Source organism: Pseudochaenichthys georgianus, chromosome 10 (assembly GCF_902827115.2).
Source record: "Pseudochaenichthys georgianus chromosome 10, fPseGeo1.2, whole genome shotgun sequence".
In the NCBI taxonomy this organism is placed as follows: Eukaryota; Metazoa; Chordata; class Actinopteri; order Perciformes; family Channichthyidae; genus Pseudochaenichthys; species Pseudochaenichthys georgianus.
In genome coordinates, this window is record NC_047512.1 from 5,662,211 (window position 1) to 5,689,741 (window position 27,531).

A 27,531-nucleotide genomic window follows, 5' to 3' on the forward strand; every position below is an offset into this window, starting at 1 on the left:
GCACACACACAGAATCCAGGGTTTTATATGTTGTTAGTGTAAACCAAAAATAAATATGTATATATTAATAAGTATGGGTATATTTATATATATATACACACAATAACTATTGTACCGTATATTCATTCTGGATTTACTTTTCTGTGGTTTACCGGATTAGCCATGGAATATTGTTTTAACAAATAACTTACATGAAATAACACGTGTTATTTCATGTAAGTTATTTTTTTCTGCACAGTGTAGAGTTGTGTCGTGATGAGAGGGATACAGGTATTTAATAAAAACATTGATCGCTTGAGAATGCCTGGAGAAGTTGTTTCACCATTTATTCGGAGCGGATCACAGCTTGCCATCTCCAGGCTGCTTTCGGGCTGTGAGTAAACAACTTGTGTTTCACAGCAATGGGTCTTCGAGGTACACGCCCCAAGACATCTGTGGAGAATAATAGAATATCTCCAGTTGTTCGGTAACACCCTCATAATGCTCATCCAGAATCTGCAGACCAATTGGATGCATTGCCCGCCAGAAGGACGGAAGTATTGCCCTTCGGGAGACGAGGTCTGAGAGACCCCGCGAGCCAACCTCTGGTTTGGTTAAGAGACTTAGGGATCGGGGCATTCCCCACGATGGCTCTTTTAATTGGACGCCCCGTCCTTAACGGCTTGAATTGCTCTCGTAATTTTCTGAAAATCCGTATAATCCTTCGCTTTTTCCATATTTTATGGAATCTCGAATCTAAACGGGGATAACATTGAACAATTATAATTACGAAATGCTAATTCAATAAGTACCTAGAAAAAATAATAATAGAAGAAGGGGAGGTGGGACACATTTTTCAATTTTAAGGAAAACCCGGTAATCCTGAAATAACCAATTCTAATCGATTGGCGATATGTTCCGGTGGAACTTGCTCAGTAGCAACTTAGGGTTAAGCATCTTGAAATAAAAACAAAAGCATGAGAACATTATCAGATCTTACTGTGTACTCCTTGGGCACCTCTGATGGGCACCTCGCCTCCCTCCCAAACATCAGAGTATATGGGCTGAACTTTGTTGTATACCAGCTCCAGCATTTGTTCAGATTAGCTAAAACCCACGTCAGAAATGAGCATGCTTGATGTCTCTCTCCATGGAGGCTGAATCCTCATGTTAATCACACAGGTATCACATGCCTCAAACAGTCCTGATGCTCTTCCAGGTCATCACACATCCCGTCATGTTCACAGCTACAGTTGGGATACCTTTGTTATCATGTTGCTCTCACGTTGGAAGAGGACATTCAGTATTTTCCCAACAGAAATAAAAAACTGTGCGTCTAAAATGTGAAGGCTTTGCAAAAATAATCCTCATTCACAGAGGTCTCCCGAACACATTTCAGTTGGTACCACATAGTGCACTCAATCTTAAAAGAAACAACACACGTTAGAATATTGACAAACATTTTTCTTTAGGTTAACATCACTCATCCAGAGTAAGCAGCAATCAAGTTGTTTACATTTAATTAAACAAGCAATGTATAGGTTGGGATCTTAGCTGTTATCCTTTCTGTTTAGAGTCCATGCTCAGAGGTTTCTTCAACTGCTCCAGTGTCCTCCAAAGTGCAAACACATGCACGTTTGGTGAATTAAAGTAAACATGTTAAATATCTGTTACAGTGAGTGTTCTCCCGGTGATGTTGAGGTAACCAATCCAGGGTGTATCCCAGTCTTCCCGAGAAGTCTCAGTCTTATTGATTTGCCAGTTTGGCATGTGCAGGTTTCTGTTGTTGAATGAATACAGATTTCACATTATGCCCGGCAGAGGCTGAATCTGTTCCGGTGTGTCATGCTGCTTTACAGAAGGGCGTTGTGTAGTCAGATCGACACAAAGTGAATTCGTTGGTCAGGAAATTAATACAACTTCTTACCCATTGGTCAACCTTAGAACCTGAGTTCAATTCCCCACCAGCCCGACAGCTGGGATACAGTAGGTCAGGGATCACCAACTACATTTGTCCAAGGGCCGAAATGTAACCAAGAGACACTATCGCGGGCCAGCGATTTTTATATAGCCCAGAATTTTATAAATAGTATTCAGATTACTTTTGGAATACTTTCTTTTTCCATAACAGATGGGTATGTTTTGGTGCACAGGAGACACTTATTTTACTGTTTTCATGGCTTATCAAGAACTCAAACACAACATATTGGTGTCATTCTGGACAGCTCTCATCTGCACCCCACATAAAAAACATCACCCGGACTGCATTCTTTGTACCGTCTTAAAACCTTTCCTTGGAATATGTTATGCATTGTAAGGTGTCCTTGGGTGCTTTGAAAGGCGCCCCTAAATAGAATGAATTATCATTATTATTTATTATCTGAAACGATGTAATAACTTTTAAAACTGTTTCCAGTCACTTGCCCCATGCCTTCAGCAGCAGCAGGCCATTCACTTTGATTTCATCCCGTTATGAAATGTCATCATTTCGACAATAAATAAATGCTACAAAAACGTTATCTTGCACATTTTATCTAACCATCTCCGTTTCTATATTTTAAAAGAGATCTCTCTCTCTCATCTGCGTGCGGGGGCGGGGCCTCACAGACACTCTGCATCTCTCTCTCGCTCACAGACATGCTGCAGCGCTGTGCAGTGTGCACACAGTTCTGCCGGTAATGAATATTACATTTTGTGAGGAAACTTTTCCACCAATAATTCCAATAAGTATTCCAAAATGTATTCACTTCAGGTTTACTAAAGTAACTGTAATCAGATTACTCGTTTTTCAAATGTAACGCCAGCTGAATACAGTTAGCCTACTTGATTTTTGTATTCTGATTACGTAACGCCGTTATGTTTTCCGTTACAACCCAACCCTGCTTCTAGGCTACTGTCCCGCAGCTCCAGCCTCTCTGTTGGACTCTGTCGCAGCGGGGCTACTGCTGTGGTGCGGAGTGCATTAACCAGACTCTTCACAACGAAGGATGATGGATCACTTGTTGTTCTTCTTCTTCTTCTTCAGGGGAGGGAAGATTTCACAGTCCGCAGTCTACTGTCCCGCAGCTGCTGCCTCTCTGTTGGACTCCGGTACTGCACCTTACTCACGAGACGTTGTAAACAAAGAAATGGGTGGGGGGCGAACGCAGTAACCACTCCGCCAACGCCACAGTCACCCCCGTCGTGCGGGCCGGATGAGAATGTCTGGCGGGCCGGATGTGGCCCGCGGGCCGCCAGTTGGTGGTCACTGCAGTAGGTCATCTGTATAAAAAAAGATAAGAAATACAGGCATTAAGGAAGTGAAATGCCAATTAAGACACAATATCTCTAGTCCTTTATACCTGAATTGTTCACGAGAGCCATTGCCATGTCGAACCTCATTGGGGCCACTCCTTCCTGGTCCACTGGGTACTGGACCTTTTGTGTTAACCGCAGTTGCTCTGCAAGCTTAAAAGGTCTGTGTCTTCGTTTTTTTTTTAATGACAGATTATATATGGACACTCTGTTACGGCTGTATGTACACCCTGTTTATTTGTCCCGTTGGTGCCTCTACCCAGGTGTGCTGCATTGCTTTAACGAGGTGCACCTGGAGAAGGAAGTGCTTAAAAGCTCCAGTGCAGCAGCAGAAGAGAGAGGCCTCTGGTGTGGCGACTGCTATGTTTCTGCCTCTCATCCTAGGATGCATAGTTGAACATTTTAAATGTTGATTATAAAAAATCCTATGGATTTTAAAGATGTCTTTTGTGTTCTGTTGGGTCAGTGGTGGAATTGTGTTAGCCCCATAGGGCCATTTTAAGTGAGCCAATACGGGCTGTCTTGCGACAGACTCACCAATATAAAATACTTAACGGCATATGCATCACGTCCCCTATGGTGTGCTAAGGGCCAATTTTACATATTGGAACTATAATAACAGTGGCCAAATTCATGTTCTAATGTGCAAGCTTTGCTTCTGTATAGTAGATAGACTTACTCATTAGTGTGACAGAAGGAAAGACAACAACAATGATAGTAATGATTCAGCATCAGCTTTATTTGGCATGTGTACACTTACAAGGAATAAAGCCTTCTTCCGTCCTGTTGGGATCCAAACCAAACAGTGATGGATGTACGGAGAACGGATTATTGCAGAGTAATAATAATATATTTATATACCGCTTTTCTACAACTCAAAGATGCTTTACAGCAGTAAACACAACACAAATAGTCAGGCTCAGTGGCGGCGCCAGAGATTTATTTTGGGGGTACTGTGGGGTAGCTTGACGTTTCATAGAGGGTGCTCAAACATTTAGGGTTTCCCATTAAGGTACCGGGCGCTGCAGTGGAACTTTCTACTGCAACACTCCCCACGCACACACACACAGTGTGACTGTTACAATGAAGGCTCGATAATCAGCTCACGGCATATAGGTGTAAGCAGGGGTAAAGTGATATTTTTATAGGTGGTGTGTGGACCTCCCATCGGGGGGTCCGGGGGCAAGCTCCCCCGGGAAGATTTATTTTTAAATATTGAAGTTAAAAGCATCAATCTGGTGCACTTTGAGAGCAACATGAGAGATCTATGGATACCTCTCTCAACACCCATTTGAAACAGAACTGTAAACAGATTTACTTTTTCTTTATAGATATTTTACAAATCACCCTTTTAAACGTTATTCTTGTTTTACTCTCATATAGTATTTCATACCTGTTTTTCTCTTATTTTTGTATAACTATAATGATCATATAAACGTGTGCCTCGGAAATAAATGTTTACATTAATGGTGACCCAAACGTTTGAGACCCACTGAGATAACACTGAGAGTCCTTTAGTTCACTGAGCCTCTCAGTCTGACTGGAGAGGACTCTCCTCCACTTTGTTGTTGAAAAAACTCCTTATATCCGTTAGCGTAGCTCGCTAGCACCAGAAGCTAACAACAACGATCTCCGGTACCAGTGCGCTCTCTCTCTCGCACACAAAATGGTTCGTTCCACACACACACACAGCCGAGCTTTAATGAAACAGAGACCCAGACGTAATAGTATCATACTGCATCATATTATTTTAGAATCAATAATTTTTCAATTTATATAATTTGTTTTTTTTATAGCCATTTTTCCTCCTGGCGCACCGCCCACTTTGAGAACCACTGCTTTACAGTATGAGGGAGGGTAGACAAACAAGGACAGGCAAACAAATGAATATAGGAAAACATAATAAACAGAAGAGGAAGTTGATTGAGAGGGGGGGGGCTTATGGAAAGAAAGAGTATAACTGGATCAGCAGCTCCTGAGGCAGGTTGTACTCCGAGCTGGAAAATACTCATCCTCTGTGATACCACATATTGCAGGTGGTGCACTCAATCTGACAGGGAGAAAGAGAAATACTTTAAAACATGTTGTCAGGTTCACATCCTGATTAGGATGTCAAATTAAGCCGTTTTAACTTCCTTACACATTATTTCTTTGCATAGTATGGCAATGGGTGTCAGATATAGGGTTACAATCTTAGCTGTGGTCCTTTCTGTTTGGAGTCTGTGTTGGTATGTTCCTCCAGCTGCTCCAGTGCCCACCGAAAGTGCAAAGACATGCAAGTTAGGTGAATTCAACTATACATTTGCAATAGCGAGTGTTCACCCATGTTGAGGTAACCTATCCAAGGGGCATCCCAGTCTTCCAGCAGAAGGACATGAGTTTCTCTACATACCCACGTATCAATGTCCCCTTCAGCCAACGAGCTGAGCTCCCCACAAGCCCTACAGAGCTGGGATAGGTCATCTGCAGAAAAGAAGATAATGTAGTTTAATGCTAATATAGACACGTTGAAGTTTACCTGGTAGAGTTCTGTATTCCTGAATTTGTCACCAGAGACATTGACATGTCCAGCCGCAACATGGCCACACCCTTCTGGTCAACAGGGTAGTCGACATTTTCCCCAGACAATATCTGCTCTGCGAGCTAAGAAGTGTCTGATAAGTATCATTTTGAGGACTTTTTAAAATGACAAATAGCAAACAGATATAATCAAACCTTGCACACAAACACCCCGCATGACGATGAGTTCCTGTTGTTGGGGTGAGCAAACGGTTGCGCATTCCCATCCCTATTCCCGGACACTTTTTGCGGGTACCAATGCTCTACACACAAAACACACATTTATTACAGTTGGTCAATTTTAACATATGCCCCGATTAAAATCATTTAATTTCAAGATCAGTTGAATCGTGTTAAAGGACAAAAATGCTTGAATGCCCTTTTTGTTGCTCCAAAAGATGATGCATGGGGTATGAATACATGTATTTGTCTAACGCACACATCAAAGCTGACATTTCATTCACCTTGTTACGTCCTTGCATTTTTCTATCTGTGCGTCTGTGGCCCCAAATGGGTCCACGAACAGGGACCGCCTCTCCTTTAGGTACATGATCTATGGAAATGCAAATACTAATTGCAACCAACCCCTACATCAGATAGTGTCATGGTTCCGTCTAGATCTGTTTACGTTGAAGATTACTTACTGTCCGTGGCTGCAGACCGCTCCAACTGCCACATCGTGTTTCAAAAGGTCCAACTAAAAACAATTATAATAATTACAACAACTAATGTATACACTAACATAAGTATGTATTTGTGTGTATGGACATACAAACATACATATACCCAAAATACATAGGCCTACTTATGTACAGATAAAGAAATCCTACTATATAGTCCTACTCACCCTTCTCAAAGAACCTTTGTGCTTTCCCTCCCAGAGCGACGTCATGAGGTAGGAGTCCAATGTCAGAGCGCCAGCTTTCCTTCCCACCTTAGTTAAATATGAATTGACGATCTAAGAGTACAAAAATAACTTCAGTCCAATATTCTTTTGTTTTGTAACTTACCTCTCCCTCCAACCACTTCCCTGGGGCCAAGTCCATGATGTTCTCCCAGTACACTTCATATGGCCCAAACTTGCACCAGAGCGTGTGTTTTCTCCTCCTGTCCATATTTTGTCGAATTACTGGAAATATAGCAATGGCAGTTATTTGTGAAATGCATCATTTGGAGTGTACTTCCTGTCTGTTTACTTACAAAGTTCAGGATCTTTTGGTGCCATTTGGGCCTCGCCGTCCATGGATGGAGGTGTTTGTGTGCTGTGGATGTGTGTCTGTGTCTTTGTGTGTTGTGGACCAGCCAGAGGGATCGGACAACTTTTGTAGTTTGGGCAGGGATCCTCTCCTCTGGCTGGATATAATGTGTTAAATGGTCAATGTTTGTCTGCAGCTTTGTTGTACCCTTAGCCAGTACTACCTTTCCCCCTCTAGTTCCAGGAGGCTGTAGGGTCCCAACCAGTCATCCTCCAGCTTTCCCCCTTTTCTTTTCTCCTGTCTCATGTTCCTCCAACACCTGGTCCCCTACTTGGAAGTTGTCCTCCTGGCCCTTTTTCTCTTTTCTTTTGCGGACGTTGTCCTGGCTTGTTTTGATATTGTTTTTCACCTGTGTGAATACAGCCTCCTGTTTGTTCAGGCCTTCATGGATCTCCTCCGTTGCGACTAGCCTGCTGACTTTCTCTTCTTTGACCTGCAACAAATCAGTTAGAATTTTAGAAGACAGATGATCCAAATGAAAACGTTTGAAACGGATGACAACATTAGAACATCTTACCAGGTACTCCTCTGGCACCTCGGAGGGATACCTAGCCTCCCTCCCAAACATCAAGTAGTAGGGGCTGTATTGTGTGGTCAGCTGCTTTTTCGTCCGAAGACCAAACATGGTGGACTGCAGAACCTGGTCCCAACGTTTGGGGTGACCAGCCACCATTTTGTTCAACGACCTTAAAATGCAGAATTCAAGTGTAGGCATGAGGAAGCAGGAGAGCTTATGGGTTCTCATGTATGATAGAGCAACATATCATTACTCATTAGGAAATGTGTTTGTAATTCTATGAAGAGCGTGAATTCCATCAGGTATTGAAAACCAATACCTCTGGATAGTGCCGTTCAACTTCTCCACGAGGCCATTGGTCTGTGGGTGGTAGGCGGAGCACAGGCTTCGCTTGATGTCCAGCCTCTCACACAGGCCAGAGTTGACCTTGAAAGTATCATTGGGACAAACAAGCAATAGGTTAGCACAGCAGCTACAGTTACATATTGGGGATTCATACTGCATCAACACTACCTTGTTGCAAAACTCTGAGCCCTGGTCTGTTAGCAGTCTTTGAGGTGCACCACATCTGTAAAAGAAATCAAGGATACAATTGGTCACCTCTTCTGCTGTTTCAGTCTTTAGTGGGTAGGCCTCTGCCCATTTGGTGAAATAGTCAACCATTACACATATGTACTGGTTGCCACCATCTGTTACTGTGAGTTTACCCACTAAGTCCATCCCAACCAGTTCCAACGGCTCCGTCACCTGGGGGAAATAAATACATGAGCATTACAGTAAATCACTGACGTGTTTCTACACTGACAATACCAGTATGTTTATTTTACCTCTATGGGACTGAACTCCTGCTTCTCCTTTATGTTGGCTCTCTTGGCCTGGCACTGCGGACACTGAGCAATCTAAAACAGACACACATCATTTCAAAGTTATGACTAATATTTAGTGCAAATAAATGTGCTATATTATATTTTAAACTGATAGGGTGATGGCGCATACAGCATCAGCCATTTTGAAATGCACATTACACTCCTCTGTGCTCTACTTTTGAACCTGAATTCCACCTCATTATTTTGAAGATACCAACTCACCCACTTGCGTATGTCACTCTCCATGCCAGGCCAATAGTACCGAGCAATAAGCGCACAGTGAGTCTTCTCCACTCCACAGTGTCCACCAATGTTGCTGCAGAGAAACTCCTCAAACAGTTGGTCTGCTTCTTCGGCAGTAGAGACCACGTTGGCAAGGTGCTCAGTCTTGTTTTGTCTGCGCTTGCAGATGTAGTACAGCTCTCCATCTGGTGTTTATATGTCATAATATTAGATGTATTAGTTTTACCATAGCATATTATCATCGTGTTCTAGACTCCATATGGCATGCATCCTTACCCTTTATCCTGAAGGTGGCAGCTCTCCTCTTCATGACATGTGTGTCCCTCTTTGTTGACCCTTCAGGATACTCGTGGTGGACTTTTAGGATCCATGTTCAACTCTCTGTCGCTCCACCTACTTCCACCTGTCTCGCCTAAACTCCTACTACTTCCTACCTACTTACCCTCACCTATTCACACACACACCTACAATACCAGCCTCTCTCAAATACACACAGTCGCACCTCAATTACTCACCAGGACAATCACTCACTATCCATCTATCTCCTCACTAACCTCATAACATGGCGAAATGTTAATCCAATTTATATAGACTGGACCCATGCGCGGATTAATTAATTAAGTCTGTACACCTGTTGTTCAATTGTATGTTTCACTAACAGACCGTATGAAAGTATAAACGGGTATAAAATCGACTCCACATCATATTAATAATATATGATACAAATGTAAGACTGACAACAATAATAGTTTGTAAAGGCTTTATTGACGTGAATGTTTTGAACAGTGAACACTTAACACAGAAATCGTAACAGTTTAACCTGGGCGGGTCCCAGTTCCCTGGGAGGATCACAGTTTATCACAGATGAAGACTTCTCCACGCTGCTTTCAAACTGTGAGTAAACACCGTGTGCTTCACTTGGAGGCTGTCTGAAGGTACACACAGATGGACTTGGACATTAACAACGATATTCCGTAATAAGTCTGGAAACAATAGCTGGTTTAAATGATTTATTCGAGCAACTCGTTTGTCTTGTTGTAGTCCTCTCTGTTCGCATCCGGATATCGCCATCGTAATCACAACCTCACACACTGGTACTGGATGTGTTCCTAAGAAGCCAAATATACCAAAAGATGTATGTAAACGACAGAAATGTGTATTTCAGTCGAAAGCCACGCACCCCACGGAAACGAGTTGATCGGGAAACAAGTTGATCGGGAACACCGGCAGCGCCGTGGTGACGGAGAAGGGGACCGCATGCTCGGCCGCCAAACTGGCACCCTGCCTCCCCCGTCCGGGGGAGAGGAGGGAGGGGAGAACCGCACAGTGAACCGTCCCTTGGCTCCAGGGACATGCTGCCGTCCACGTGCTCGAAAGCCTGGACGGGCCAATCGTTCTCCTCGGTCGCAGCAGCTAGAGCGTCCGCTCTTCGCTTCCTGTCGGCCGAGGGCAGACGGGCACAGTGTGAGCAAGCGACCTGCTGGCTGAGAGCCGCGTGCTCTGGCCCCAGGCAGGATTCGCACATCGTGTGCTGGTCGTAGCTCATGATGTATCCAGAGCCACATGAGGGACAATCTCGTACACAGTTGCTGCTCATGGTTGACTCAGTAAATGAAGTGTCTCTGTGCTTCAGTAACGTGAAGAAAAGAGGGAGCAGGTTGTCGGGCCTCCTTCCTATTTATACCGGAAGGGAGCCCGAGGGTGGGGTCCACCTACGAGTGCGCAGGGGGATTACCAAATAGCGATAGCCTTAGAGGTCGAAGCCATATACGAAATAGAAATGGCTACATTCTATTATTTTCGTCATGGGAATCTGGGGCGTGTACATTGAGGACCCATTGTTGACTTACCAGGAAATAAACATGTCGATCGCCTCGTTTGTCGTTTACGTTCATCTTTTGCTATATCTGCCTTCCCACGATCACTTTGCTGCACATTCAGTACTCGTATGTGAGGTTGTGGGTGAGAGGTCGACATCGTGACGCTTACAGGGAGGTATCGAACATTACAAAGTAGGTGACTGTGTGGATGCCCGTTCAAAAAAACATTGCAAACTTCAATAAATCATTTAAATTATATATTTTTGTCCGACTTTCATTTGTACATCGTTCTTAATGTGATGTAAAGTAGCTTTGATAGCTGTCCATACCTTCAGACAGCCTCAAAGTAAAACACAAGTTGTTTATTCACAGCCCGTACGCTCATCGAGATGACTGGATCACTCATGATAGGTTGTGATATACATTCTGTAGCTATTCTCCAGGGAGCACGTTTTTTTATGAAATACCTGTATCCCTCTCATCACAACAACACTCCACACTGTGCAGGAAACAATTACATACATGAAAATAACCTTGATGCATGGGAATGAAACACACAATCTTCCGTGGCTATCCTGATATGTCACATAACGGTCAACCACAGAAAAGTAAGTCCAGCGCGGCACAAGTTGGATACATATAATACGGTAGTTCTATTATGCCTTTAAGCCTATACGTTAAGAACCATAAGAACCCGGACCCATTTCTACTTTTGGGGACATTAAGGGGAACGTCATTTAGACTAAATAGACCACCTACTGTAGAACACATTTCCCCCCTTGTGTGACATTGGGCTTTAATGGTAAAGTAACGGTTATTTATAACTTAATTAATGAGGATGATTTTTTGGTTTACATTTGTTTGTACATACTTTGAATTGAAGAATAATGAATATGTTAACTAAATATAATTGAATCAGCTAAATTAACTGACCAGATCATATTTGTAATTGTGCATATGTCACTCCAGGGTTACTGTGAATGTTTAGGGTTAATGTCCCGATGTGACATCAGTGTCACAGCGATATTTATGGCATTTATTTCATATCAATTTCCACAACAGGTTAAATGTAATCAGAATCAGAATACCTGTATTCGTCCCACAGAGGGGACATTTACATTTTGTTACAGCAGAAAAGAGCCGAAGACAGCTTAATGTTTCACAAATGACATGTAAGCATTTTTATACTTAAATGGCTTGAATGTTAACTTTAGCAACAACAAACCTTTCCAAAGCTAGTTCCGTCACATGTGTTAGCCTTGCACATGTTGTTATGGGAACACAAAAGCAAATGACAAGGACCATGACCCACCAGACTGTTCAGTGTGTGTCACTTAAGCCTCTGTCACACTGTCCCGAAATTGACACCCGATGGACACACGATAAAGGAAATGTTCAAATTCGGCTGTGATCGTAGCAACATCGGGCCATTCGTGAGGGCATCTAAGCCATCGTATGACCGCTGGCGGAGTTTCTCAGGCTCCGGCAGCAACTTCGTGAGGCACTCGTAGGCACTCGTGAGGGCATCTTGTCAAATCGTGTCATCTTCGTGTTATCATCGGTGCATTCGCCCTCACTCTGATCGGGGCGAATGCCCGATGGCACCGAGGATAACAAGATGCCCTCACGATGGCCTTACGAAGGGCAACATTGACACACGAATTCAACACAAAAATGAACCTTCGCAAGGTCCTTCGGCAATTTTTTGGCATGCCAAAGATTTTACTACCGCTCACGAAGTTGCTGCCGGAGCCTGAGAAACTCCACCAGCGATCATACGAAGGCTTAAGATGCCCTCACGAATGGCCCGATGTTGCTACGATCACAGCCGAATTTGAACATTTCCTTTATCTTGTGTCCATTGGGTTGTTTTATTGCACAGCAAAATCATGTAATTATTACTTTCGTTGCAGTTGTATTTCTTAAATGTAAATGTTACCTTCGTGCGTGGTTCGGGGCCATCTTCGTGCGAAATTCACAATTCCATATTCGTGTGTCCATCGGGACAGTGTGACAGGGGCTTAAGGGACTTCATGAGATAAAAAAGGCTAAAGCTGTATAAGGAACTTTCCAGATCATTTAAATGTCATGTGACGTCTTAGTAATTCTGTCTGCCTTCCGTGTTGCACCATTAAGACCCACTGATATAAAATGCTTAACTGCCTAAGTTGCAACTTTGCACTTTTTGGTGGGCTAAGCTCCAACGTGACATATTATTGGCTTCATTTATAGTGCCTAAATGTAAGTTTAATTATTATGCAATGCAACGTTGTTCTTGGCCTACATTACCGTTATAGAAGGAAAGACAACAGTGATAGTTATGTTTCAGAATAACCTTTATTGGAAATTGTTAGAAAAATCTCACCGGCTTGAGCTTCAACCTCAGGATCCATGTGTCTGTGATCCTCTCCAGAAAGGAAGGAGTCATCACATACAGAGCATCAGCTAGTTCCTGAGCAGTGTCCTTCACATGCTGATATCCAAGAGAGGGAGGCACACAGTCACAAGATGGAGGAACAGAAAGCAGTATTCAATGTTTACTTCAGATTAGCTCCACGTCAGAAATGAGCATGCTTGATGTCTCTCTCCATAGAGGCTGAATCATCATGTTAATCACATAGCTATCATCTGCCTCAAACAGTCCTGATCCTCTTCCAGGTCATCACACATCCTGTCATGTTCACAGCTACAGTTCAATCAGGAGAGACATGGTGTATGGAATACATATTTATTATCGGTCACATTATATCAATGAAACATAATGATGACAGTTCATCACAAATGAATGAATGTTGTTTGGCGATTAGGCCCAGGTTTTAGTAGGATATCATTCGGGAAGGGAAGAACCGTTTCCGATGAACCCCCAAAAGAATGAAGTATGAAGTACTGAATGTGAATAATCTTACCTTGTGGGATGCAGCGGAAATCTATGGATGGAAAGGAGAGGTTAATACGTGTGAGGATTTAAGCGACTGATGCCTCCCGGGCATCCTTCCTGGACGCACCGAGCGACCCGACCAGTGCCCCGGGTGCCCGGAACGTGCGAGGCTTCCCGAATGTGCGGGGTAACCTGACTTTAGCAGGGAAACATTATACGGACCGGAGGTTTCACGACCCGGACATACGGGGCTTCCCGGACGTACGGGGCTTCCCGGACGTACGGGGCTTCCCGGACGTACGGGGCATCCCGGACGTACGGGGCATCCCGGACGTACGGGGCTTCCCGGACGTACGGGGCATCCCGGACGTACGGGGCTTCCCGGACGTACGGGGCATCCCGGACGTACGGGGCTTCCCGGACGTACGGGGCATCCCGGACGTACGGGGCATCCCGGACGTACGGGGCATCCCGGACGTACGGGGCATCCCGGACGTACGGGGCATCCCGGACGTACGGGGCATCCCGGACGTACGGGGCATCCCGGACGTACGGGGCATCCCGGACGTACGGGGCATCCCGGACGTACGGGGCATCCCGGCCGTACGGGGCATCCCGGCCGTACGGGGCATCCTGGCCGTACGGGGCATCCTGGCCGTACGGGGCAACCCGGACGTACGGGGCATCCCGGGTGAGCGGGGACTACCCGGACGCACCGAGCGACCCGACCAGTGCCCCGGGTGCCCGGAACGTGCGAGGCTTCCCGAATGTGCGGGGTAACCTGACTTTAGCAGGGAAACATTATACGGACCGGAGGTTTCACGACCCGGACATACGGGGCTTCCCGGACGTACGGGACTTCCCGGACGTACGGGGCATCCCGGACGTACGGGGCATCCTGGACGTACGGGGCAACCCGGACATACGGGGCATCCTGGCCGTACAGGGCGTCCCGGCCGTACGGGGCATCCCGGGTGAGCGGGGACTACCCGGACGCACCGAGCGACCCGACCAGTGCCCCGGGTGCCCGGAACGTGCGAGGCTTCCCGAATGTGCGGGGTAACCTGACTTTAGCAGGGAAACATTATACGGACCGGAGGTTTCACGACCCGGACATACGGGGCTTCCCGGACGTACGGGGCATCCCGGACGTACGGGGCATCCTGGACGTACGGGGCATCCTGGACATACGGGGCATCCTGGCCGTACAGGGCAACCCGGACATACGGGCCGTACAGGGCGTCCCGGACGTACGGGGCATCCTGGCCGTACAGGGCGTCCCGGACGTACGGGGCATCCCGGGTGAGCGGGGACTACCCGGACGCACCGAGCGACCCGACCAGCACCCCGGGGCGCCCGGAACGTACAAGGCTTCCCGAACATTTCCGTTTGCGGGGCAACCTGCTTTAGCAGGGACACGTTATACAGACCCGAAGGTTTTACAGCCTGGACATACAGGTTTAGATATGCAAAATTACACATGAGCCGTGAGGCGACATACGTGCTGACATACTAAGAACCACCACCAGTTATATGCATACGTACCAATTTGTTTAAGGTTGGAGAGACCTTTGGATAGCCAGCACGGCATTGAGGTCAGGGCGAATGTAGGATGAGAAAGTGGAGGAGGACCACCGTCCGAGTTGTTACAGGGATGAGGACGAGACGCCTTGATTGGCAGCGGAAGTAGCTGCGCCTATTCTGAAGGAGTGCCCCGTGTATAGAAGGGGTGATAACCCGGATTTAATGAGAACTTGTTTTAAATAGACATTGAACTGTCGTCGTGTTAAAGGAAAATTCCCTGAGATAAGGAATAATGGCGAGAGAGGATTAGAGGTAGGTCTAAGCCGTAGGAACTTGAACATGGCCTTATAAGGGCAGAACTGGGAATCGATGCGGGCGGCGATGACGGAGCAGGCGCCGCCGCATTTGGAGTGTTTAAGATATAAACTAAAATGGCTAGCGTGAAAGGATAAGTCAGAAAAGCTGACGTCTCTATTGGAATCGAAAGTGAGGGAAGCGGTGGTAAATTCGCCTGGTCTAAGAAAGGCATAAAAAGCTAGGAGAAATAGAGCGTCGAGTAGAGCAGTGGTTCCCAAACTTTTTGTGCCCAAGGCACACCAAAGGACAAGTAAAAATCTCAAGGCACACCTATTGGGCAAAATAGCCCTTATAACACGTGTTATCACTCGTATCATGTAAAATATCTGTAAATGTGCATAATTATTTACTAATCCCAAATAAAATGTGACAAAGACAACTATATTACTCGTGAAATATTTATTAACGAAATATTTCAGAAATTAATTTGAAACGTTATCAAATTAGGCTTCATCAAAGCAGCAACACACATTTAAACCAGACCGGTCACAACATTAAAAATGAGACAAAGGAAATTCAGCAGAGAACTGTCAATGCAAGGAAGCTGCATTGACAATGGTCCTGAACTACAAATTATAAATGTAACATTTCAGCAGAGATGGGGTCTTTACTAAAAAAAAGTAATATATTACATATTACTTTTTTAAAAAGCAATATATTACACTACTTCGTTACTATCTACATAAAGTAACTCATTACTTTACTCGTTACTTTACTCGCAGGGCCGGCCCGGCCCTCCCTGCAGGCAGATCACGCAGACTGCTAAAGTTTCAAATGTTCTCTTTAGTTCTGTTTCCATTGTCGCATAAGACTGATCCAGATCCTGAATGTTTTCCTATCTGACCGTGGCTGTTCTCTGTCTCCTGCTATCTGTATATTTTGCGCAGTCTATCTCTGCTCACTCTGTTGCGTCAGCGTGTTCTCCTGCGTGTTGGCCATGTGTTGCACTGGAACCAGACACCGCAAAGACTTCAGCCGAGCACGTACGAACTGCGCATGCGTGAGTGGCAATAACTCTCCTTACCAGCAGGCGGCGGTAGTGTGTATTCGTCATTCAAAACAGGCAACAACCGGAAGACAGAGAAGAAGAACAGACTGAAAAAACAAACAACAAATAGCTTGTGCGGTAGCTCCACCTTAGCATGTGTTCTTTGCAGGTGCTTGTTGAGGTTTGACGTGGTGTTTACAGCAGTGGATAACAGCTTCTGGCCTGGGCACAGTTTACACCTCACCGTCACATTCCTGTCTATTCTTCGGATGAACTCAAAATAATGGGCATACCTCCACCCCTCGAGAGTTATCGCTGACTCAGCCATGTTTATGCAGCACTGCACGTAGAGATGTGGACGCGCAGATTACGTACATATAAACCTACAAAGTACTGATATAGTAAATAAAAAAATAATTATTTTTGTGTAGTTGTATATTGCAATAATAACGTATGGTTGTCACAAAATCCCACGGCACACCGTTTGGGAACCACTGGAGTAGAGCATCGATATAAGGGGAGAATACCCCACTTCTAAGCTTGGAGAGCATGAGGTGTAAAGTGGAGAGTGTAATAGGGCGTCTCCGGTCTGAAACGGGGGGAAAAGTTTTAATGAGACCTTTGAGGATGAGTTTGACTGACTGGTTTGTGAACAGGCTGGGAAAGCCGGGATCGGAACAGCGAACGTTAAACTGAATCCCCGCTAAGAGGCCCCGGATGTATTGAGGTTTAAGGTGGCGATCAGTGGCGCAGTAGCACATGAAGGCACACACGGTGGAGATGAGAACAGGTTTAAGAGTGATGCCTACGGAAAAGCAAAACATCGCAAACGTTCTCCAAGCGAAATCATATGTTTTAAGGGTGGAAGTGGCTAAGCCTTTCCTCATAAAGAATCTGGCTGATTCGAGGTGCCTTTCTAGGGGGCTGCTATCTAGGAGAGAGAGGAGGTGCAGGGGAGGAATCTTGACGGGTTGAGCGCTGGCTCCTGGGCAGAGGTTCCGGAACTTCTGGAATTGGAAGCGAGAGAGGGAATCAGCCACTGAGTTAAGGTGGCCGGGAACGTGACGTGCGGATGAGGAAATTGTGGGTGATGGAAGACCACGTGATGCTTCTCATGAACGGCATGATGTCACAGCACGGGGAGCGTGCTTTGTTAATAATCCCGACAACTGATTGGTTGTCGCAGAGTACTGAGATCCGCTTCCGGGGCCAGAGGTGCCCCCACACGTGGAAGGCAACAGCGATCGGAAAGATCTCATGCAGAGTGGAGGAAGAGGCATGGCTGGGAAATGTCGGAGGCCACGAACCTGCGAACCACTCTCCCTGAAAAAAAAACCCAAAACCCACGGATGGGGCAGCGTCCGTGAAGAATCTCATGGAGTTGGAGGAGTACACGAGGTCGTCTTAGAAGAAGGTGACGCCATTCCAGTGTGCGAGCAGGAGGGACCAAAATCGTAGGTCTGAGCGGCAGCCTTCATCTAGAAAGACGTGGTCATGGAGGTTTTCTGCAGCCGACGCTGTATCCAGGAGCCGGGAGATGAAAGAGCGCCCCTGAGGGATGATACGCATGGCGAAATTGTGGTGCCTGAGCAGGGAGAGAAGCTGCTGCTTGGTGATAACTTGTTGTTTGCAGAAGGCTTTTGAGATGTCGCGAATGCGCTGCAGTTTGTCCGTGGGGAGAGATGCTTCCATGTCTACGGAGTCGAGTGTAATGCCTAAAAAATCCAGGCGTGTGTTGGGACCTAGCGTTTTCTCTTCTGAGAGGGGAACACCTAACTCCTGAAAGCATGTTTGGAGTTTTGCTAGTCGCCTGAGTTGTCCCGAGGGGGATCTATGAGGAGGAAATCGTCCAATAAGTGAAGAACGGAGGGGATTCTGACGATGTTCAGGAGGATCCAGCAGAGGGCTTCGGAAAAAGAATTAAAGATACAGGGGCTACTTCTGCACCCGAAGGTTAGGCGGACAGCGAAGTAGAATTTGGATTCCCACCTGATACCGAACATGTGCCACTGAGATGGGTGAATGGGAATTATTTTGAATGCGTCAGTGATATCCGCTTTGGAGAGCCACGCTCCTTGCCCTGCCAATTTGATAAGCTTGATGGCGTTATCGACTGAAGCGTAGTGAAGTGAAAAATACTCGGGGGGAATGAGGCTATTGATGCTGCAGAACGGCCCAGCGCGAGGAGCGGACAGATCGAAGATGAGCCTTTTCTTCTCGGAGTATTTGCGTGTAGCGACCCCTATTGGGCTTGTTCGGAACACCGGGAACGGAGAGGACTGGAAAGGACCGATTAAATATCCTTTGTTGAGCTCTTTTTTTATGAGCTGAGAGACTATAGTGGGTTCTTTGGCGGCTGACTGCATGTTTTTTTGCCACTAGTGTCACTGAGGGGGGAGAGAGAACCCCTACCCTGAACCCTTGAGAGAGCCCTGACAACAGATAGTCAACGAACACGAGATTTGGGTGAGTCGAAAGTGCAGCTGCTAATTGTGTGGTGTTAATGGGAGTCGAGGGGTGATGTTTTAAAAGGTTTTTCCACCACGTTGATTCTGGCGCGGGAAAATGAGCCGGCGCCTGGGGCAAACTGACCTCGGGTGGGCCTCCCTGCAAGTACTGCAAATGTGGAGAAAAGTACAATACTGGTAAGAACACACGTTCTCATTAAAAGCACCGCAAATCTTAGTGTCCCTTTGCTTAATCACCTGACGGTTTGTTTTAATGTTCCCAGGATACTGCGTGGGGACACAACTAGACCCGGAGAGAGGTACTGAAGGGCAGAGCGGAGAGGTGTGGCCCTGCGCTCCGCAGCTAATGCATGAAACTACTTGTTGCCCGCCGGTAGCCATAACGAGCAGCTCGGTATCCAGCACGGACCAGTCCAAGCGGATGTTGCTGTGAGCTAAGTGTAGCGCTGCTTTGCTGGAGAAGCTTTTATGGTATTGGTAGAAAACTATTTTCCCATATTTTATGTGCAGATCTCCGATCATGGCCAAATAGGCGTCTAACTCCTCTCTCCTTCCAGGGTAAACTGTGCAGAGAACATCGCGGAAAATGCTAAACGCTACCAGAAATTGTCCTATAGAAAGGTCTTTGAGGAGCCGGGGGTCTGCGGATTTAAATACCGCAGTAATGCTTCCTCCCGTGGCGATGGCTTTGTCGCACTCCGGGGAAGGCAGGATGAGGCTGACCAAATTGATGTCTTTCCCATCAAGGATTTTTGCCCGGAGCCGTGAGGAGATGTTAGCGGCTTGGGGGATATAGGGCCTACCTGGGAGATGAACCGGGAGGGCGGAAGTCAGAGTGTAAGAAGGAGCTATCGTGCCGGTTGTAAAATCCTGACCCGGCGGGGCCGCCAGAGAGGTTGAAGCTCCGGCCTGACTTTTCTCCATGGACTGGAGGCGAGCGTCTATTAATAGCATGGAACTTGCCAAAGATTGCAGAGTATTGGCTAGTCTACTGTCGAACGGGGGCTGAGTGCCGGAGCTCCCGGGCTGAGCGGTGCTGGGCTGCTGAGCCCCGCTGGAGTGAACCTGAAGAGTGGGGGATTTGGCCGGGCGAGCTCCTGGAGGACTCGCTTTTTTAAGCCTTTTGCCCCCGCGGCCGCGAGCGCGCCCTCGCCCTCTTCCAGAGGGGCTGGCTGGGGCTGCTGGCCTGGGTTGGGAGACCGCGCCGGAAGCTTGGTCCGCCAGTTCACGGAGCTGAGAAAGCAGGAGATCTGGGGCTGGAGTGATGCCCTGCTTCTGGAGGCGGGTGACGAGGAATTCTGTTTCTGCTGAGCGAGAGCCACTGCAGGCGCTCAGACGAGAGCTGGAGCGACGATGATTTACAGAGCTGGATGCTTCCTCTGAAAGGGTATCGGAGATGGGATCGAGATCCTTCGAAAAAGGTAAGTCCTCTGAAGAGTCTGAATTAGACATGTTTGAGCGTTTGTTTTGTTTGTTGTATCCAGTGTTTTTAAGGCGTAAGAGGAGTGTAAACTACCAGCTTTGCGCGTTGACACCTGGAAGACAGCTGATAGGAAAAGGGAGAGCATATATAGAGGGGTTAACAGGTGCGATGATTAGGCTTGTAAATGGAGGGGTGTGATAGGTTTAGCTGAGGAAAGGCGCTCCCTGTCTTTTTGATGCAGGGAGCAAGTATTGCCATGACGAGCAATACGGAGTGTTAGGTCTTCCTGTCTGAACTTGCGCTAAGCTTCATTTGGGATACCTTTGTTATCACGTTGCTCTCATGTTGGAAGAGGACCTTCAGGACTTTCCCAACAAATAATAAAGTGTGTGTGTCTCTAAAAAGTGCAGCCTTTACAAAATAAATCAGCATCGACAGAGGGCTCCCCAACACAGTACGTGTGGTACCACATAGTGCACTCGATCTTAAAATAAACAGAAAAAACACATGTTAGAATATTGACAAACATTTTAATATCACTCATCCAGAGTAAGCAGTAATCAAGTTGTTTACATTTCATTAAGCAAGCAATGTATAGTTTTGGATCTTAGCTTTAACTTTCTGTTTAGAGTCAGAAGTTTCTTCAACTGCTCCAGTGTCCTCCAAAGTGCAAAGACATGCACGTTTGGTGAATTAAAGTAAACATTTATAATATCTGTTATAGAGAGTGTTCTCCCGGTGATGTTGAGGTAACCAATCCAGGGTGTATCCCAGTCTTCCAGCCAAATGTTGGTCAGGAAATAAATACAACTTCTTTCCCATTGGTCAATCATAGGCCCTATGCTATGTTCCCCACAGGCCCGACACAGCTGGGATAGGTCATCTGTAAACAAAGAAATGCAGGCATTAAGGAAGTGAAATACCAATTAAGATACAATATTTCTGTTTCCCCTGTCTAGTCCTTTATACCCGGGTTTTTCACCAGAGCCATTGCCATCTTGAACCTCATTGAGGCCACTCCTTCCTGGTCCACTGGGTACTGGACCTTTGTTTTTAGCAGTATTTGCTCTGCAAGCTTAAAAGGTCTGTCATAAGTATCTTCGTAATATGTGTTAATAATTACAGATGGTTATATATCCACACACATTACTAAATGTTACCTTCAGAACCAACACACCGCAGGACGTACAGTAGAACCCTGCTGTTTGGGATGATCGATTGTCGTGCAGGCCCATCTCCCTACTGAAGGTTTATTTTTCCGGACCAGCGATCTACACAGGAAACAGATAGATTGGGTTTTGTATATAAGCCCAATTATAGCGGCCAAAATCATAAAAATATAAGAAAGAAATATAACGCAAAGTAAAGTGCAGCTGTGGCACCCGTCAGCGAATCTTACGCATGGGTAAAAATCAAGGTCCAAGCAAAAGTCGTTTCAGTGCAATTTATTATCAACACATCAAGCATTTTCTCTTCCTTCTTACCCGATGGTAAAAAACCATAAGCCTACCGGGTCCCCCGCTCATTACCATCTGTATCCCATATTTATAATGAGCAGGCCTCCCCTCCCCCGGCGCCCAAAGGCTGCCTTTACAAAAACAGAGGCATAGTACAACTTATTTGATCAACTTAAATAATAATTAAAATGAAGATTTACTATAAACAAAACGGAACAATAAAATAAATGGATAACTATTAAATAATATAAGCTCCTGGATATGGCTTCATCACCAATTAAGATCCTTTTTTAAGTCAAGAAGAGCTGCATGTTCACACGGGACAATCTAATGGTATTCAGTAAAACAGTAGTAATCAGGAACGTGATTTATGTGGCTTTGTGTTGCTCCCCCTTTAGATAATCCAAAATCATGAATATGTCTAGTAAACACATTAGAGCTTGTATTTTATTCACCTTGTTAAATATTTACATCTGCTTGACTGGTCTTCCTTGGCCCCCACTGGGTTCAAGAACAGGGACCGGTTTTCTTTCAGATACATGATCTATGGAAGTGCAAAGAAATTATTAAAGTGTTGAGTGTTCAATAAATAAAAATGTCTTGACCATTAACATTTTAGATTACTTACAATGAGGGTCCAGTGTGCCCCGTCACAGACCGCTCCGGCTGCCACATCATGTTTTGACAAGTCCAACTGAAAAATATTTGTACATACATATGTTCATATATACACTTATTCAGATTAAAAGTTCTAGATAAAAACTCCTGGGTCTCAGTTTGCTGAAGCCGGCACTGCTGTATTTGTTCTTCGGCCAGACGGATCTGCATCTCTGCCCTCTCCGTTTCACGGCTCAGCAAAGTCTCCTAGGCATCATCCCTCTGCTCTGGTTTTCTGGTGCTCTTGCATTGTCTCTTTAGAGGTGGCTCTTGCAGTGTGTCATCAGGCCTGGCTGAAGGTCCAGCTTCTGGATCCACATGGGTCAGGAGGAGGACATCGTCTCCAATGGTGTGTGTCACATCGGGTGCATTGACGACCTGAAATGAAAGTTTATCAATATACTTTACCCCTTAATAAGATGATCACAAGCATGCAACCTGGAAAATTGTAGTACTAGGATGCTATGTAAGACATATAGCCATTGTAGTACTATGAAAATAACAATTATACAAGATAATAATTGTAGTTCTATAGGAACAAGGATAAAATCACACATACCTGCGACTCACTATCCAGTACAACGTTTGGTATTCCATGTAAAGATTGTGACTGCTGACCACCAATGATATCAAGTACCACCAGGCCCGCCTTAACCTGCCATCAGGCCCTGGGGCTGATGGTTTTGTAGGCCCCCTATTTAAACAACAAATCAAAGTCATGTATAGCCTCGGCAGGCTCTGTGGTCGCACTTCTCCACTCTGCTCTACGCGCGCCTGGTCCTCTCCTCCAGATGAGTGACGTACCGGGCCTCCCTCATGTATTTGTCCGGTTGCCGTTGGCTCCCCTCCACGTAGCAAGTCCTCGTCGTCCTCTCATCTCCTCCAACAGATAATGTCCCTCCTGTCTGTTTTTCCTCTCCCGCTACTCCATCGCTATCAGAACCAGACGGCCTACTTGGCCCCGCGGCCGCTCGGTACAGAACTCATCTGTCCTTCCTCCTCATCCCGGCCTACAGGTTTAAAATAACCTGTAGGCTTCGGCGTTTTTTGTAATAGCTGCTTGTCTCGAAACTCCTTTTCCCTCAACAATTTCCTTTTCCGAGCGCCACTCTCACACTTTTTCTCCTAAACAACCTTTATCTGTCACTCAATCACTCGCAATTTGAATAAGTCACATGTGAAACATATTCTCATTCTGATTGGCTGTTAAGTGGTGCCCACTGACTGTTACGGAGTCATCTCTGGAATCCATCGATCTGATTGATTAGCGGAGCAAATGATCAAAATACTACGGAGGGAAGATATTTTCGTTTGGATTACTGGTCTGGGGGAAGCGAGTGTGTGTGTGTGTATTGTATTTGTTTCCCGGGGGAAACCCTCACGAGAAACACAGGCTGTTGTTATGCCTGCTGTGACGTCAAGTTACTCCGTTCTCCACTTGTATTTATGCCGAAGCTTCAACGTTGTATTTATCATCAGAATTTGCCGAAATAATTTGAATATTCTGAAATCCAAGACTTTGTTTATTTGAAACCAGATGAAAACAAACTGTAACGGACCCTGCCGTGTTCTCTATGATTACTATACGCCTTACATTCATAATGTCAGCCGGAGGGAGGGGGAGTGAGTGGCGAGTGAGAGCTGTCATCTTCCCTTTACGAGCTTCAAACATGTATTTATCGTGTGATTTTGGAAATAAAAGTTTCATATTCTGAAAGCCAAGACTTTGTTTATTTAAATGTTTTTTAAAAACATCCGAAATAGAAACTTTTTTTTGTAAACTTTTTTATTGGCTCATGATAGGCCCCTGATCTCCGTAGGCCCCTGGGCTTCAGCCCAGGTCAGCCCGTGCATTAAGGCGGCCCTGAGTACCACATCTGTGTATTGTCCCCTTTTATGTGGTTTGTTACCCGTCTGTGGGTTTTTAGCCTGGCTGTGGTCTTTAGTAGCTTGGTGCTTCAAATGCTTCCACCTCAACCTCACTTGGTCCACCGTCCTCTTGTGTCCAGACCCTGTGGCGTTCACATTGTCTGTAACTTCCATCCATATTCCGCTCTTCACTTTAGTCGCTCCACCCTCTCTGTTAAAGCTACCAACTATGGAGTCATAATTGTTCCTTACACCCAGCAGCAGTGCACGGGTCTCAGCAGATGTAAAGTTAGGCCCCTTTTTGTCCATCTTTCCAACTCAATGGTTTGGTCAGGTCAGCAATTAGTTTTCTCGGTCTGGCCTTGCTATTAATGACATAATTAACCACAGGCCCTAACCAATCTGGACATGCATTCCAGGTGGGTATTTGCAATTAGTTGTTATTCAGAGACTGATGTTGGCCTACTGACTGAAAGAACAGGCAGAACACAGTCATGGCAGGGATTGTTCACATCTGCCATGCTGGAAGGAGAGGTTACCGCCAAAGGGTCCACACCGAGCGCCCCAAACCTCTCCACCAGTACACAACAGAAGAACTGTACAATCGTTTTCGATTTGGACTTGATGACATCAACGACATTGCTGATCTGGTCAGGCCACAACTGCAGTGCAGAACCTTGCAGAGTCATGCTGTGACTGTAGAGGAACGGGTCCTCATTGCCCTGCGCTTTTACGCATGTGGAACATTCTATCAGATCATAGCTGACAGCATGGGAGTCCACAGGACAACAGTGGGTGAAGTGGTGACAGCTGTGTCTGATGCACTGGCTCGCCTTGTGACTTTTCCCACTGATGGCCAGATTGCCAAAGTGAAGCAGAAGTTTTTTCTCCTGGGACACATGCCCAACACCATTGGCGTGATCGACTGCACCCATGTACATATTCAAGCACCTCGTCAGAGGGAGTGGGAATATGTCAACAGGAAAGGGAGGCACAGCATCAATGTGCAACCTGTGGGAGATGCTGACCTTGCCATCACCAACTGTGCTGTGAGATGGCCTGGGTCAGTCCACGGTGCACGAATCTTCAGAGAGAGCCGATTGTTCACTGAATTCCAAACCAACAGGCCGGATGGAGTTATATTAGCCGACAGTGCCGACCCACTCCTACCATGGGTGATGACACCTTTTCCCACGGCCAACACTCCCTCACAGATGCGCTACAACAACGCCCATGGAAGAACAAGGTGTGCCATTGAGCGTGGAGTACTGAAGAGGCGTTTTGCATGCCTCAAGTATCTGAGAGTGGAACCCCAAGGAGCATGCCAAATAACACTGGCTTGTATTGTGCTACACAATATCGCTGTCCATCGCAGAGTCCCCCTCTCTGACATTGATGATCCCTTAGAGCCCCTCGCACCTGCTGATGATCTAGGCCCACCTATGGATTTCCCTCTACATGAGAGACTGAGTGGTGGTGCAAGGCGAGATGCTATTGTCTGCAATTACTTTCGAAAGGTGATGACAGATGATGGACTTTTTTTTGTTGAAGATATTTTTAATTTAATCTAAATTACATTTGTGATTGACAATCTGTGTTGTGATACTTTCATGAGCATAAACATTTATGTCATCAACATTTGGTTGAAAACAAAATAGGCCACAAACGTGAGCAAAACATGGAAAAATAAAATGTATTTCCCATGAAGGCTAAAAATGTTGTATTTCAGTTAACAAACTTTGCCATCTAATTTAAATTGAAACATATTTTTAAATAAATTGTACAGTACATTTTGCTCTGGAAACCCACCCCTCTGGTGGGATCTAGATAATCCAGTTGTTTGGGATCAAACTGATCCCAATCCTGTGTTGTCGGTTTGAACTACCCGTTTTGAAGATTTGATCCAGATTAAAGCTTGGATTGGATTTCCTGATCTGATCGGATATCAAAGTGATCCTAATCCGGTTTTTTGGTTTTGAACTCCCCAAAATCCAAATCTGATTGGATCAGATAGGGATTAAAAGTGTTGAACGCCTGGGCCCTGATGATCAGCTGTGTGTGAACACTTCAGTTACAAAAGTGAAGGAGTTACAGTAATGTATTACTTTTTGCTGTAAGTAATGTAATGCATTACTAATGAAATGTGGGTAATATACTACCCGTTACAAATCTCAGTAGCGCAGTTACAACACGTTTTAACCCGAAATTAAATGGTGTTTTGTTTTTTAACCATTTCCCAACATCGCAAGACATTCTGACACCAGAGAAAAAGTGTGCGGGATTAGTAAACCTGGTGTTTACCCTTCAGGCTCATCGAGATCCAGCCTGTCGGATGTTCTTCTCCCCATAAGGACGCCTCGCTGCACATTACCCCGCTTATTACACGGCCATACTAAACACACTACAGAGCCCATTCCGTGTCCTGTTGTTGTTTACTTCCTCTCTGCCTTCTTCTGGTGATTTATCTGACGTCCAGCGCTCCGTCTTTTAACCTCTTCTGCTTTCTCCTTCTTGATCCTCCTTAGCAACCTTCATTATAGTCCTTCACAGTGGTCTGTACTGCTGTATTAACAACGTGTCACATGTTAAGAATGTATCAGAATCGAGTATTCAGCTAAGCCGTGTGATAAAAGTTGGGAGTTGCCTTAATGGCCTACACAGTTGTTATGCTTTCACATCGCCCTTCACTGGATGTATAAACTACATTTTAGCATTCAAAATACCTAGCCATTCTTTTAAGGTTATTTTGGTGAAATTAACTCAAAAGTAGTGTAACTCATTACATTTAAAAGACGGTAATAAGTCATGTACTGTATTACATTTTGGAAGTAACTTGCCCAACACTGCAGATGATCCAGTCATCTCGATGCTGCGTTCGGGCTGTGAATAAACAACTTGTGTTTCACTTTTAGGCTGAAGGTATGGATAGCTATCAAAGCTATACATCACATTAAGAACGATGTACACATGTTTTATATGTATTCAACTTGTGCCCCGCTGGACTTACGTTTTTGTGGTTGACCGTTATGTGACATATCAGTTTGTGTGTTTCATTCCCATGCATCAAGGTTATTTTCATGTATGTAATTGTTTACTGCACAGTGTGGAGTGTTGTTGTGATGAGAGGGATACAGGTATTTCATAAAAAAAACGTGCTCCCTGGAGAATAGCTACAGAATTTATATCACAATTTAATCGGAGCTGATCCAGTCATCTCGATGAGCGTTCGGGCTGTGAATAAACGACTTGTGTTTAACTTTTAGTCTGAAGGTATGGACAGCTATCAAAGCTACTTTAAGAACGATGTACAAATGAAAGTCGGACACAAATATATAATTTAAATGATTTATTGAAGTTTGCAATGTTTTGAACAGGC